Source organism: Primulina tabacum, chromosome 18, assembly GCF_025594145.1.
Source record: "Primulina tabacum isolate GXHZ01 chromosome 18, ASM2559414v2, whole genome shotgun sequence".
Classification (NCBI taxonomy): domain Eukaryota; kingdom Viridiplantae; phylum Streptophyta; class Magnoliopsida; order Lamiales; family Gesneriaceae; genus Primulina; species Primulina tabacum.
The window spans coordinates 11,155,365-11,171,061 of NC_134567.1; the positions used below are offsets into that span (position 1 = coordinate 11,155,365).

A 15,697-nucleotide genomic window follows, 5' to 3' on the forward strand; every position below is an offset into this window, starting at 1 on the left:
CATTATTCCATTTCGACAATTAATTAAAACATTTGAAGTTGCTAGAAATGGTTGTCCCAATATTACTGGAATTTCATTATGTACTTCTATTGGTTGTGTATCCAAAACAATAAAATCTACAGGATATATGAATTTATCAACTTGAACCAACACATCTTCTACAATACCTCTAGGTATTTTGATTGACCTATCCGCCAGTAAGAGAGTAACAGAAGTGGGTTTTAATTATCCTATATTAAGTTTTTCATAAACTGAATAAGGAAGTAAAATTCACACTTGCTCCCAAATCCAACAAAGCTTTTTTAATTTTATTTTATCCAATAATACATGAAATTGTTGAACAACCAGGATCTTTATATTTTAAACTAGAATTATTTTGAAGAATATAACTTACTTCTTCAGCCAAGAATGCTTTTTTCTTCACATGCAATTTTCTCTTTACAGTACATAAGTCTTTTAAAAATTTTGCATAAGAAGGTACTTGTTTAATAGCATCTAATAATGAAATATTTATCTTCACTTGTTTAAAAACTTCATAGATATCAGAATCACTTTTTTGTTTTTTATGATTTGTTAATGCATGAGGAAATGATGGAGATTTATTTGACTTATTTACTATTTCAGATGATTTATCATTCACCATATTATTCTTAAAATTTAAGGTATCATCATTCTCAAAAGTATCAGGATTATCATCCTTACTCTTTGATTTTAAATGATCCTTGTTTTCATTACTATATGGATCATTAACTATTTTACCACTTCTAAGGGTAATAACAGATCTTATTTGATCAATTTTTTCATTTTTAATTCTTGATTTTGATTTTTAGGATTAGGTTGAGGTTGAGATGGAAATTTTCCTTTTTCATGAATATTAAGTGCAGATGCAAATTTTGCAAGAGTTTCTTTCAAATCACTCATAGATTGACTGTTTTGAATATTGATAGACTCTTGCTTTTGGATAAATGCATGAATTACATCTTCAAAGTTTTTTCTTGGAGGTGTAACATAAGGAATATAACCTTGATGATTTTGGTTATTTTGAAAATATTGTTGTGATGGTTGTGCATTATTATCATTCCTCCAACTAAAATTAGGATGATTTTTCCATCCAGGATTATATGATGGTGAAAAAGGATCTAGTATTGGTTTTTTATAACTGTTAACATAATTTTCTTGTTCATGGAGACATTCTTTAAATGAAGGTAATGTTGGACAATCTTTTGTAGCATGATCATGTGTATCACATATATGACAAACAATTTCTTGAATACTTTTTAATTGACCACTCTTTTCATTTCTAATGACTCAATTTTTCTTGCTAAAGATGCAAGTTTAGCTTGAATATATATATCATCTTTAAGATTATAGATACCACCCCCATTTGTTGAATTATTGTTTTTAGTTGTTGGTGGTTCTATTGTGCCTATATTATCCCAATTTTGAGCATTTTCTGCTAATGAATCCAAATATTCCATAGCTTCATTTGGGTTTTTATTTTCAAAAGTTCCATTACACATGAATTCTATCATTTGCCTATCTTTAGGTATTAGACCTTCATAAAAGTGAGAAACTATTCTCCATGTTTCAAAACCATGATGTGGGCATGTATTAAGTAATTCTTTATATCTATCCCAACATTGATAAAACGTTTCTCCTTTTTTTTGAGAAAAAGTTGTAATTTGTCTTTTAAAAGAGTTTGTTCTATGGGAAGGGAAATTTTTTTTGAGAAATTGTTGTTGCATTTCTTCCCATGATCTTATTGAACTTGATCTTAAATTTTGTAGCCATGTTTTAGCTTTATCTTTTAAAGGAAAAGGGAAAAGCTTTAATCGAACTATATCCATGCTACAATTTTGATCATTATAAGTGTTACAAACTTCCTCAAATTCTCTTAGATGCAAATATGGATTTTCAGAATCTAAGCCATGAAAATTTGGTAAAAGTTGAATAATTTGAGGTTTGAAGTTGAAATTAGATGCATCAGGAGGAAAAACTAAACAATATGGGGCACTAGTTCTAATAGGGTTCATATGGTGCCTAAGTGTTCTTAATTGATCATGTTCTTGATTATTATTATTATTATTATTATCATTATCTTGATTATTTGAATTATCATCCATGTTTAAATTATTTTCAGATACTCGAATAAGTCTACCATTTTTTTTTCGACTTTAAATATTCATACAAAAAAACAACACAATATTTATAAATAAAACACAATTAACAAATATAAACTTAATTTATACCTCCCCGGCAATGGCGCCAAAAACTTGCTGCTACTTAAATAATAATTCACCCAAGTGTAGGTTGTCTGCAAGTAATATATTTCGTAAGTACGAGATCGATCCTCAGAGAGGTTATTTTGAGTTTAAATTTATTAATTTATAGATTACCAAATGCAAGAATGAAGTTTACAAATTATAAATTTTGTCAAGGCTTGAGGATTTATTCTTGGTTTATGTAATATTGTTTAACTAAAAGTAAAACAAAAGAAACCACCATAAATAATGGTTCCAAGAAAATTAAACACACACATAATATAATATAGTTCCCACTATAGAAAATACCGAATTAACCGATATTTTATATATGGTACCTATGATTATAATTATAACTATATAAATAAATAATTGCATAAAGTAAATATTAAATTAAATCATTATATTTCATTTAGAACAACCGGCAGAGCCACGCTATTGCCTAAATGAAATATATTGATTTAATAAGTTAGTTGCGGTAAAGTAAAAGTTAGTTGCGATAAAGTAAATGTTAGTTGCGGAAAAGTAAAAGTTAGTTGCGAGAAAGTAAAAGTTAGATGCGAAAAATAAAAGTTAGTTGCGATAAAGTAAATGTTAGATTGTTAGAAGTTAGTATTAAATCATAATATTTCATTTAGAACAACCGGCAGAGCCACGCTATCGTCTAAATGAAATATTATGATATTATTATTATTATTATATATATATATATATAAAATAAGTGATGAAATATTTATTGTATCAAAATTAAACAACAAATCAAGATAACCACTTTAATGGTATCAAGCATTTGATGTAAATTGATAACAACAAATAATTCATTTTTATACCTACAATAAAAATAAGTTAGCTAAATGAAAAGAAATAAAGAAAGAATATACAAAATATAAACAATCTTACTTCACCAAGAATGCATCCTCTTCACCTTGACATAATAGATTTAGCTTGCCATAAGCTTACTTTTGATCAACACTAAAATATCACTCATAGTTGAGAACATGAAAGAAAATATATTGGAATTTAGAACTTTGATACACACTCACACTATATTTTACAATGAGATAGAATGATTCTCAAGGTAGCACAAGGCCTCTATTTATAGGCTAAATGAGAGAAAGGGTCAAAATTTTTATTAATGCCATGTAGTTGCAATAGTATTCTTTGTCTCCTCCAAGTTCAATTCCATGTCCCTTCTTTCAATGCTTTGTTCCACGACTTAATCACCGAATTTGACTCTGCTCAAAACGGAAAACATGTGGGGAATTGTCTGTAGATGAATTTGGCCACTTGGTTCACCTCATTTGGTTAAATATTGAAATAGTTATGATTTTTTTACTATATGCTGGTCATAGTAAAAGTAAATTTGTCATCCTTTTGATATTTGCACAATTTGATCATCTTAATGAACTTTTTAGGCAATCATGTCTTCTGCAAAGTTGTAGATAATTTCTCAAGGATTCCAAACATATTTGAGTCACCTCCATTTGAATTTTCTAGCTTGATTTATAATTATTTTACCAACACGTAGAAAACCTGAAAATAAAACATATTTAGTAAGACAATTAAATATAAACAAACAATACTAAAATAACATAATTTTATAATTTTAATGAAACTTAAATTTTAAAATACAGGTTTTAACATATAATAAATTATTAATTTTAAGTTTCATCAGAGACTTCAGAACAAAGTGACCAAGTTGGTCAAGGTCCGGTGGCTGAATCAATCAGTGGAGGAAGCCACTTGGGAGGCCGAGGCAGATATGATGAATCGCTATCCGGAATTGATTGGTAAGGTTTAATTTCGAGGACGAAATTTATTTAAGTAGAGGAGGAATTGTTGAGCCCAAAAATCAGTACACGTAAAGTCCATACATTTATTTAAATTGTTAAATTATTTATTTAAGTTTAAAATGATTTTAGCGACACATGATCTATGAATTTGTATTATTTTAAATTATTTATGTTTATGTGATCGACGTTAAAAAGGTTTCTTTGTGTTTCTTGTTTCAGGCGATTATTCGAGGCGGGATCGAGGAAAAGAGACCAACGACGAATTAGGCGATTTTTAAAAATGCGGTATTTTATTTCAAGTCAAGAAAGTGTCATTTTAAATGATTTATTAAGTTTTTAGCAATTTAAAAGTCTAATTTAATTATTAGGTAATTTTAAGATTTTAAATTTGTTCAAGTTTATAAATTGTGTAATTTATTTAAATTAAGGGATTTGTTAAATTAGTGTGGATTAAAATTTCATTAGTTTGTTAATTACTAATTAAGGAATATTTTATTCCCTAATAACCTAAACACATGCACACACACATACAAACAATCATGATACAAAACACACACAATTTCCTTGGCTTTATTTTTAATTTTTTTTGGAAGAAAACTTAGGGTTCCTAGAATTCTCTTCAAACAGCCACCTTGCCCCTCGATTTTCAGTGATTCACGTTGGGTTTTCTTCAAATAATCGCGCCGCAATTCGTCCCGGATCAACCCTCGCATTCTCTCCGCTTCGGTATCGTCGTTTCGATAGTTTTTAAAGATCAAGGCATGTATATTCTATTGTTTCTGCATCGATCTAGTCATATTATGTGTTGTGATGTTTATTATGTGTACAAATTCATGTATGATGTGCAGGAGTTTGAGCAAAATTGGTTGTATTAAGTTTGAAACGATTTTTAGATCTCAAAACCAAATGTTGCTGTCATTTCGTGTACTGTTCATTTTCGGTTTTTTTGGAAAAGTTTTCAAGATATAAAACGTAGTAATTTTTGATATCTTCAATTTGACTGTAAATTCGTAATTTTTGGAACAGAAACAAGTGAGTTATGATCATTTTTGTGGGACTGCTCAAACTGCGATATTATGAAAACATGTTCTTGATGTGTTCTTGAGAATTGTTTGTTGCAGGCTTCGTTGGGAATCGTCAGGTGTTCCTTGATGCGTAGGTGGTGTCATGTTGTGTGATCATTCGTCTTTCGATGTTTTGTTTCGAGTCGGCATGGGTTTGGTGGAATTAGAAGGCACAAGGAAGGGAATGGGTAGAAGATGGATTTTTGGGGTTGAATTCGCATAGGACTAGAGCCACAGCGCTGTACCAGGGGTGCTGCAGAGCTGCAGATTCGCCCCAACCAACGCCGCAGCGCTGCACTGCAGTGCCTAGGAGCTGGTTCTTGGGTTTTTCGGGCTTTGAATTTAGGTGCTATTGTTTCCTTTGGGTACTACTACGTCGTTTGTCCTAGCATCATAATAGTTAGTTTAGATGTTACGAAGTTTGATTGGGGAACTTTGAACTATGGTTTAAGCGAGGTCCATGTTTTCCATTGCTTGGGACATATCTTACTCCATGTCAAGATTGTTTCGGGGTTCGAGTCATGAGTTAGTATGTTGAATGAACGAGGTCAATTCATGATTGTTTTAAAACGTCATAAGTCAATTGTTACTTCGGGTGGTGATCAACACTATTACGTCTAAGTTATGGAAATCAAGTGCATGTAATTGTGTTAGTATGTGCAGCAGTGGCTCCAAGATAGATCCAACGAATCCCTCAACGCCATGTAAGTATGTTCGACGTGCAAAAGAAAATGTTTTATTTTTGAGGTTTGCTAAATGTCTTGTGACCAATTATGAACGAGTTTGGAAGTCGGTGAACGTGGCTGGTGACCTCTCCACCCTGGTAAAGCATGACCTGGTTTAGATCAGGATTTGAAAGCGGTAAAGCATGACCAGGGACCAATCCACCCGGTAAAGCATGACCGGAGATCTCATGTGTGCGGTAGTGGACATCCCAACCATCCCAGTACTGTAGTTTAGTCTGATCAGGCACATTTATGTATGAGTCACTTGCTTTGAAACATATCTCTACGCAAAATGATGATGCTATGTATATCCAAGTATGTATGATGCAAGCATGTTTATGAAAAATTTTACGATATGATGGCACATCTATGTTTATGCAAGTACGTTCAAGTTTAAGTATGTACGTTCTACTTTAAAGACGTTAGTGGTTTTATTATGTATTACTTGTTATTTTCATTTTATACGTATTGAGTCTTTAGAATCACTAGACTTGATCGATATAGGTGATGACGACTATGAAGAGACAGAGGGTCGAGACCAATGAGCCGGCTCGGTCTGCGTAGAACGCTAAACCCGAGGACCGCCTACGTTTAAGAACTTATGCATGTTGATTCAAATACTCTGATTTTCATGAGTTTGTTTACAATGTTTAAACGATAAGCTTTTTGAAAACTTTGTTTGTAATTGTTTTACTTCAAATATTTTTAGACGAGCAGTTTATCTTTATCGCGATTTGAAAGATTATTATTATTAAAGAAAAATTTTATTTTTTCGCAAATTTTAAATAGTTTAAAAGTACGGTACGTTGCAGTACTCTTTTAAATTGCACTATAAAAATAGAAGATATTTTGCGTAGAGATAGAACACTAAAAACCGACACAACTCTGAAATTTGGAGTAGCCTAATTTTTCTTTCTTTGAAAAGGGATTTCGAGAGCAGCTTTTTTTGAAATTAGGAAGAGGCAATCTCTATGTTAAGACTTTCGGATGCTATTTTTAAATAATAATCAAAATCATTATTTTATTTCTAGTCCATAATTTACTTAATTAATCTAATTAATTAAGTTAATTAAAGATTCTAAATTAATGCCATTTCATAGCCAATCTTGTTTTTAATACACATATTTATTTGAGAATATCATACATTATTAATAATTTTCTTTGTGCGCAAGTTTTATAAAATTATGGTATTATGAATATTTCCATATTACATAAATCAATACCATATTTTATAAAAACTTAATGAGCATATTTTAAATCAATTAAAATTTAATTTGGTTATTAAAGCCCATTTGAACTTTAATAAATTAACATGATGAGTTTATACTCTTACAAACCCATGGGTTTGTTATTATGATGCACACCATAATTTCGAGATCACCAATATCTAAATTTAGGCAGGTGCACTCCCTTTGACTGTCTTTAGCAGTCATGTTCTCAAAATTTCTATAAGCTTTTATAAACTTTATTTATAAGTTTATCGATTGATCATATCAAACTTATTTCTTATAAATTCAACTCATTGAATTTATTATCTCAACGAGAACAAGTAAAACCAGTACTTGTATGACCCTCAATGGTTCTGGGATACATCTAGCCATGGGTTCCTAACTCTTTGTCATTCATGACAATTTTCTTTATTCGGGCTTACCCTAATTTGCCCACATTCCATGTACCAACATTTGATCACGAGAATGTCAGAAACCATTTTCTGATTAAAGCCATCGAATCATGGTAAGAGCGTCTAGTAGCATCGTCCCATGATTCCCTAGGTATCACTGATAGTGCCTGCAAGAACCAGTCTGTTATTATTAATGCACAGTACGGTCCCTTCATGTCATGTATCCCGATCGAATCTGTAACCATTGGTTCATCAAGGGTTGCATATTATATTCGATAGCTGTGTGATATAATCATGAAACATTAATAGTGTCATTGCATGTACAACTAGAGAATTCTTTCTCTAATGTATATCTCATACTCTGGCCAGAGATTTCATGCACTATTATTTCGTTAGATCACATAGGATATCCACACTTATATATGAGCGGTGAATTCTCGACTACAATGCACTGACTCCTACATATGTAGCAATTGAACCCAACCTCGCCACCTTGTGACCCTCACGGAGTCGGTAAACAAGTCAAAGCACAATCCTAGTATGTAGAGCCTCAGTGTTGTCCCGGGTCGTAAGGACTAATCATGTATAATCACAACCATAAACTTTTCCTCTTGATGAATGATAACTACTTGGAAAGTCTGAGGGAGGGATGTTCGATACAATCATCATATGATTACCCATCTGCATGATTGGACATCTCTATGCCTTTACCATGAAACACGGTACACATCACATATGTTAGTCTCAAGTTTAAGATGCCTTTATCCTTATTTTTAGGCGACTGAATTGACTAAAACGAATTTAAAATATACAGTGTTTATAAATGAGTTTCAAGATCGAATTACGATTCATTTATATTAAAGTATAATCAAGGACTTTATCTATGTTTATTGCATGTGTATATAGATAAAGTAAAATGAAACCATAAAAAGTTAAATTATATTAAAATAAAGACTGTTTATTATACTTGAGTCAATAAATTCTCCAGCCAAATGTTGGCTTACAGGACATCTACTCTAACAATCTCCCATTTTCTCTAGAGCCAACTACCCATAAAATTTAATCTCATTTCTTTGCGATGTTTTTCAAACATTGGTCCTAGAAAGGGCTTTGTAAGTGGATCAACAACGTTATCTGCAGAGGCGACTCTTTCGACTGATATATCTCCTCTTCCCACAATCTCCCGGTTGATGTGGAATTTTCATAGTATATGTTTGGATCGCTGATGAGACCTTGGTTCCTTTGCTTGTTCAACGACACCAGTGTTGTCACAGTATAACGGAACTGGATCAACTCCATTAGGAATAACGCCCAACTCTTGGACGAAATTTCTCATCCAAACTGCCTCTTTGGCTGCAGCAGATGTAGCAATATATTCAGTTTTAGTGGTGGAATCCGCAACGGTGTCTTGATTGGAACTATTCCAAGAGATAGTCACACCATTGAGCATGAATAAAAAACCAGAGGTCGATTTAAAATCATCTATGTAACTTTGAAAGCTAGAATCACTGTAGCCTTCCAATTTGAATTCTCCACCCCCATAGACCATGAACAAGTTCTTTGTCCTCCTTAGGTACTTAAGAATATCTTTCACAGCCTTCCAATGCATTGGACCAGGGTTCGCCTGATGTCTGCTTGTAACATTGAAAGCGTAAGCAACATCAGGGCGTGTTGATTTCATACCATACATGATACTACCAATGGATGACGTATATGGAATATGTGTCATCATCTCTATCTTTTCATTAGTCTTGGGACACATTGCTTTAGATAGAGTAACATCATGACACATTGTTAAGTATCCTCTCTTGGACTCTTCCATAGAGAATCTCTTCAGAATGGTATCGATATAAGTCGTTTGGGTGAGCCCCACATCCTTTTTGTTCTATATCTATAGGTTTATATTCCCAATACATAGGATGCTTCACCCATGTCTTTCATGGATAATTTACTTACTAACCATAATTTAGTTGATTGCAGTAATCCTACATCATTCCCAATGAGCATGATATCATCAACATAAAGTATTAGGAATGTCACTGCACTCCCACTAACTTTCTTGTACATACATGGTTCCTCATGATTCTGGACAAAACCAAATTCCTTGATGGTGTTTTCAAATCTAAGGTTCCAACTTCTGGATGCTTGCTTGAGACCATATATTGATATCTGAAGTTTGCATACCTTATGCTCACTTTCCACTGATATATATCTGTAGAACCCAAATTCAGTACACGTAAAACCCATACATTATTTAATTGTTAAATTATTTAATCAAATTTAAAATGATTTTTTTGAGATGCATGATTTATGAAATTGCATTATTTTAAATTATTTATGTTTATGCGATGCACGTTAAAATGTTTTCTTGAGTTTCATTTTTCAGGCGATTATTCGATGCGGGATCGAGAAACAGAGACCGGCGACGATTTTTGGCAATTTTAAAATATGGTAGAGTTTAGCAATTGTGTATTTTATTTTTATTAAGGGAATTGTTAAATTAGTGTGGATAATATTGTTGGTAACATTTTAATTAAGCAAAATTTTATTCCCTTAATTATTAAAAACACACACACACACACACACCAAAACTCACGCACACACACTTTTTCCCTCACACACACTCACGTAAAACACACACACACATATTTCTTTGTGTTTCCTTCAATTTGTTTTGAAGAAATAATTTAGGGTTCTAAGAACTTCAGCAGCTGCCCCTCTCCTCTCTGATTTTTCCCAGCGATTTTGTTGGCTTTTCTTCAATAAAATCGTGCCACGTTCATCCCGGATCGTCTCTCGCATCCTTCTCGCTTCGGTGTCGTCGTTTCGGTAACTTTAAATATCAAAAGACACGTATATTCTTTCATTCTTGCATCGATCTTGTCATAATATAAATTTTGTTGTTTATTATGCGTGAAAATTCATGCATGTTGTGCAAAGTTTGAGCAGAAATTTGTTGGATCGATTTTGAAACGTTTTTGGATCTCAAAACTCGAAATTTGCTGTCATTTTATATACTGCGATTTTTCGGTCGATTTTCTGGAAAACCTTTCAACAAATAAAACGTAGAAATTTTTGATACCTTCGATTTGACAGTAAATTCGAATTGGATAAGAAATGAGTGAGTTATGATTGTTTTCGTGGTACTGCTGAAACAGCTTTTTTCTGAAAAATGCGTTCTTGATGTGCTCTTGAAGTTTTATTAGTACAGGCTTTGTTGGGGATCGACGGGTATTCGCTGCTGCGTTTAAGTATGTTGAGTATGATGTTGGGATGGTTGTTGGTGTGTTGGTTCGCTTCGATAGGCAATTGTCTCCAATAGAAGTCGTAGAATGCGTTTTAGTGTCAAATGTCGTGTTCACGGATTGGGTTGCGTTGTTTGTGATGCGTAGTTGTTTTGGGTTGTTTCTTTGAGTTTGAATAAGTGCCTTAGCATCCTAGGATGGGTCCTGAGGTGTTGGTTCACGGTCCTTATGATCGAGTGAGTAGGATTAAGTCACAAGTGTAGGGAATTCTGTTTGTTCACAATTCCAGCACCTACATGGAACATGGACCCGAAGCCGGACCCTTACACGGGGTCCGTGCCATTTTTCCTCCAAAATGAGAATTTTCAGCATCTACCCAGACCCTTACACGGGGTCCGTGTACCCCTTTAAAAAAAAATTTTAATTTTTTTTTATTTTTTTAGGGATTGTTTTGGTGTTTGATGTAATGATTTAGTACAATGATTAAACGAGGTCAAGTCCCGAGATATTTAGAACATCATAAGGAAATTTGTCATTATGGGTGTGAGCATGACTATACGTCTAAGTTATGCAAGATATGTATTCGAATTCATGTTAGTATGTGTAGCAGCGGCCCCAATCGAGATCCAACGAATCCCTCAACGCCCAGAAGTATGTTCGACGTGCGAAAGAAAATATTTTTATGTTTTTGAGGTATGCTAAATGTCTTGTGACCAAATTATGAACGAGTTTGGAAGTCGCTGAACGTGGCCGAGGACCTCTCCTCCTCGATAAAGCATGACAGGTTTGGTCAGGACTGGAAAGCAGTAAAGCATGACCAGGGACCAATCCACCCGGTAAAGCATGACCAGAGATCTCATGTATGTGTTAGTGGATTTTCCCTGCCAGGCCAGTACTGTGGTTTAGCCTGAGCAGACGCATTTGTGTATGGGTCACTTGGTTTGAAACATATCTCTACGCAAAATGATGTTATGTATGCTCAAGTATGTATGATGCAAGTATGTTTAAGAAAAGTTTTATGATGATGGCACATCTACGTCTATGATAATACGTTCAAGTTTCATGTATTTTTATGCTATTACGTTCAAGTTTCAAGTATGTAACCCTACTTTAAAGGTGCATGTGGTTTTATTATGTAGTACTTGCTATCTCCAGTTAATATATGTTGAGTTTTTAGACTCACTAGACTTGATCGATGCAGGTGAGGATGACCTTGAGGAGACGAGGGGTGGGGACCAATGAGCCGGCTTGGACTGCGTAGGAGGCTAAATCCGAGGACCGCCAATGTTTTAAGATTTGATGCATGACAATTTTAATACTCTCATTTTCATGAAGTGTTTTATGATGTTTAAACGATTATTACTTTTGGCAAACTTGGTTTTGGTTGTTTTTATTGCAAATATTTTTGGACGAGCAAGTTATTTTAATGCAAATTTGAAAGTTTATTTTGTATTTAAAATTTTTTTTATTTTTCCGCAAATTTTATAATAGTTAAAAGTACGGTACGTTACAGTTGGTATCAGAGCGGTGTTCTTGGAAAGGGTTATGCCTACTGCTAGTTGCGAGAAGCTCACGAAGTCACACCTCAAGTTTGTAAGTTTTAAAGTTTTAAATTCATTCGAGTAATATGTATCAGTCATGATTTCAGCATGTGCATGTTTGAGTTCAATTTAGGTGCATCTTATGATATTAGTATTGTAAGGTTTCGCTCATTTCAAAAAGTGCAGAAATATTTTTTTTTATAAAATAAAAGCTCGCATTTTCAAAATATCATTTAAAATAATCATCTTTATTTTACAATAAAAATATCACAGTTTAAAATGACCAGCATCAAACGTAAACGTAAAGGAGTAAAAATCGTAATAGAAAAATATAACATTTTAAAAAAATGAGTTTAAATTAATCAAACTCATCCAAAATCATACGTAAACATAAACGAGTAAAAATCTTAAAATCATCAACGTATGAAAATATTCATCTCCTCTCAATCTCATAAATCGTAATACGGAAAACATGTGGTCCTCGGGTCGTGTCACCTTACAAGGTCTGCCTACTCAGAGTTCGGCACCTCCAGTCTCCTCATCATTAAGCTAACCTGCATCACACACGCCTAGTGAGTCTAAAGACTCAACACACCTGCATCGTTAATAAAAAGTACATATACCTAGCACACAGCAGTGAAAAATATCATACTCAACATATCTTTCATGAAATTAAAAGCATAATGTAAACGTGTTGTATAAAATCATATCGTATTAAAGCATGTCATGTCATCATATACGTAAACGTGTCGTGTAAAATCATATGCCAACATAGCTTTCATGAACTTTAAAACATGAACGTAAACGTGTCATGTAAAATCATGACGTTTCAAAACAGCTCATCGTTAATCATCATTCATCATTCATCGTTTATCGTTTATCGTTCATCGTTCATCATTTATCGTTCATCATTTATCATTCATCCTTTATCGTTCATCGTTTATCATTGGTGAATTCAGTTCACTAGAAGTGACTATCGTACATCATTTACGATGGATCCATCATACATAGAACCGCGGTACCCGACGGCTGTCGGACATCAGTGACATGATCACCCATCCACTGTGCCTAGGCCTCATCATCAGCATTTACATATACGTCTTAACCATTTACATATACTTCGATAGCCACAACTAATTCCCGTCATTCAAAACATTATCATTTTCATCACTTATAAAATTCATGTATAAATGCAATTTCCTTTAAATTCAAGCATGCAACGTATATTTTTATAAAATCTTAAAAATCGTGAATCATGATGCGTGAACATTTAAAATATCATGAATTTGTGCTCAGGGCGCTGCCAGGACCAAAACCTCACCCCGGGTGCAAAATAATCATTTTGCCCTGGGGAACCCAAAAATTACCATTTACCCCTAGACGTAAAATTTCACGTTTTTTGACATTTTCTTAATTCCAGCGACTCTAACATGTCCCAAATAATTATTTAAGCTTACATGAATTTTCCTATATTTTTATTTCGCCTAAATCGATGACTTATAAATTAATCTTTAATTATAAAATATTAATACGTTTTAATCCCGAATTAAACCAAACCTTATCATAAAATTCCCAAATTAAAAATTTAGACTTCTAATAATTATTTGAACTTAAATATAATTTTTCATAATTTTATTAAGCTTAAATATAAGCGTTTCAATTTAATTCTTTAATTAACATTTCGTGCGGCGACTAAATCTCGGATAAATCCAAAACTCATTATTTTGATCCGAAGCTTACCAAACTCCTAAAAATCTCCCAAAACATATTTAAAAGCATCCTTAGATATAAACTCGAGCCCATTTCATAACTTAACCGAATTGTTTTAAAACTTAGACCGTGGTCCCGGTTTTAACCCGAACCGTCTCGAAACTTAACCGAATTTTACCAAACTTAAAACATGACTTAACAACACCATATCCTACCTGAATCCACCCAATTTGAACCCCTTAGAACCTTAAAAATCCTGCTGATATGCTGCTGTAAATTACAGCCCAAGCACACCTCATCCCTAGTGAGCTAACCCCCCCTTTATTTTGTTCCTAGCCTAGACCCGATGAACCAGCCATGGTTCGGCCTCCCCTAAACCAAATTAGGACTACTCTGGACCCCAAGAACCCACGCCAATCACCTCATGCAAGCCGCAGATCCCTACAACTCGCTATTCTCCCCAAACAACTAAATCAAAGCCAAGCTTCTACCCTCTCGATCCACAGCGCTTGGGATGGTTCCAGCATACATTGAACCCTTCCAAGACTTGTCTCAGACCTACCAAGGTCTGGTCTAAGACTCAGCAAGGTCCTTGCCGTGCTGGTCGAACCCTGCACCCTGAAACACTCAAGATCGAACCAACCGTGGAGAATTCTTCTCTCGTCCCTACACCAGTACACATCCAGCAACTTTCCTACCCCTCGTGACAGCAACTCAACATTACCAGCAGCCTATAGACACTCAAGAACAGCAGCCCCTTGCACCAAAAATTCAGAAAAACGTGAGTAGTGAAACAAAGATGCTAGTATTTGGACATAAACCGATGGATCTCCATGATATGCTTTGGATCGTGAATTCCACAAACAAATAAACATAATACAACATGTATATAACGTGTATGATGCAGCAATAAAAGTACATGGCGTACCTTGGATTTATTTGAACGAAAACATGGAGAAAACACGCGCCGAGGAGTCACCAGATGAGTTTCTTTTGCAAGGAATGGAGATGGCAATATTTCCTTGAGGTTGCTGTTGAGAAAACCGAGAGGATAATGAATTATGAATGGGGTGTCGGCTGGTGGTATTTTAATTGATGTAGGGTATCCAATAATGCCATATTTAAATGGCTAATAGTCAAGATAATGAACATTAGTTATTAATTAAAAAGTTTTAAAGAATTTGAACCCAATAAACTTAAAATTCGATGTATTAAATCCAAATATATTTCCGAAAAATATTTCGTGTTGGAAAGATTTTGAAAATATTAGCCGAACCCTCAAAAATTTCCCCGATTCGCTAAAATTTGCGTACCGATAAAAATTAAAATCTTGCGGTTAAAAATACACAATAAATCCCAATTCTTGAAAAATACCTTTAAAACATCTTAAATTAATATTTAAAAACAAATCATGTAATTAAAATAATTTTCCTGAAATTCTCCGGTCTCCGAGCCTCGTTCGAGCGCGAAATGAAACTTAAAAATCTTTAATGCATATACCTTTAAAATTTCGTGAAATAAATTCTATCATGCAATAGTAATGCATAAAATCCATAAAAATAATTAAACACAAATTAATAAAATAAATATGCATTTTATGCTTTAAAAGAATTTAATAAAATACCAAAGAAATTTAATAACTTGCATGCATGTGGTTTACGTGACCCTTCAAATTTTCGGGACGTTACAAGTATTATGTACTTGCATGTTGGTTTATGTGTTGGGTAAATGTTGGAA

General features: G+C 33.6%; 1 long non-coding RNA gene and 1 other non-coding gene across 2 annotated transcripts; one reads left to right on the forward strand and one right to left on the reverse strand.

Moving 5' to 3' along the window:
• Positions 1-1,590: 1,590 nt before the first annotated feature.
• On the forward strand, positions 1,591-1,701 carry LOC142534007 (small nucleolar RNA R71). The gene has a single exon (XR_012816879.1). It is a non-coding gene; the product is annotated as a small nucleolar RNA R71 (small nucleolar RNA).
• Positions 1,702-12,569: 10,868 nt separating this feature from the next.
• On the reverse strand, positions 12,570-15,024 carry LOC142533286 (uncharacterized). The gene is made up of 2 exons (XR_012816717.1): positions 14,889-15,024; positions 12,570-12,804 (listed from the first exon to the last, which is right to left on the reverse strand). It is a non-coding gene; the product is annotated as an uncharacterized LOC142533286 (long non-coding RNA).
• Positions 15,025-15,697: the final 673 nt, after the last annotated feature.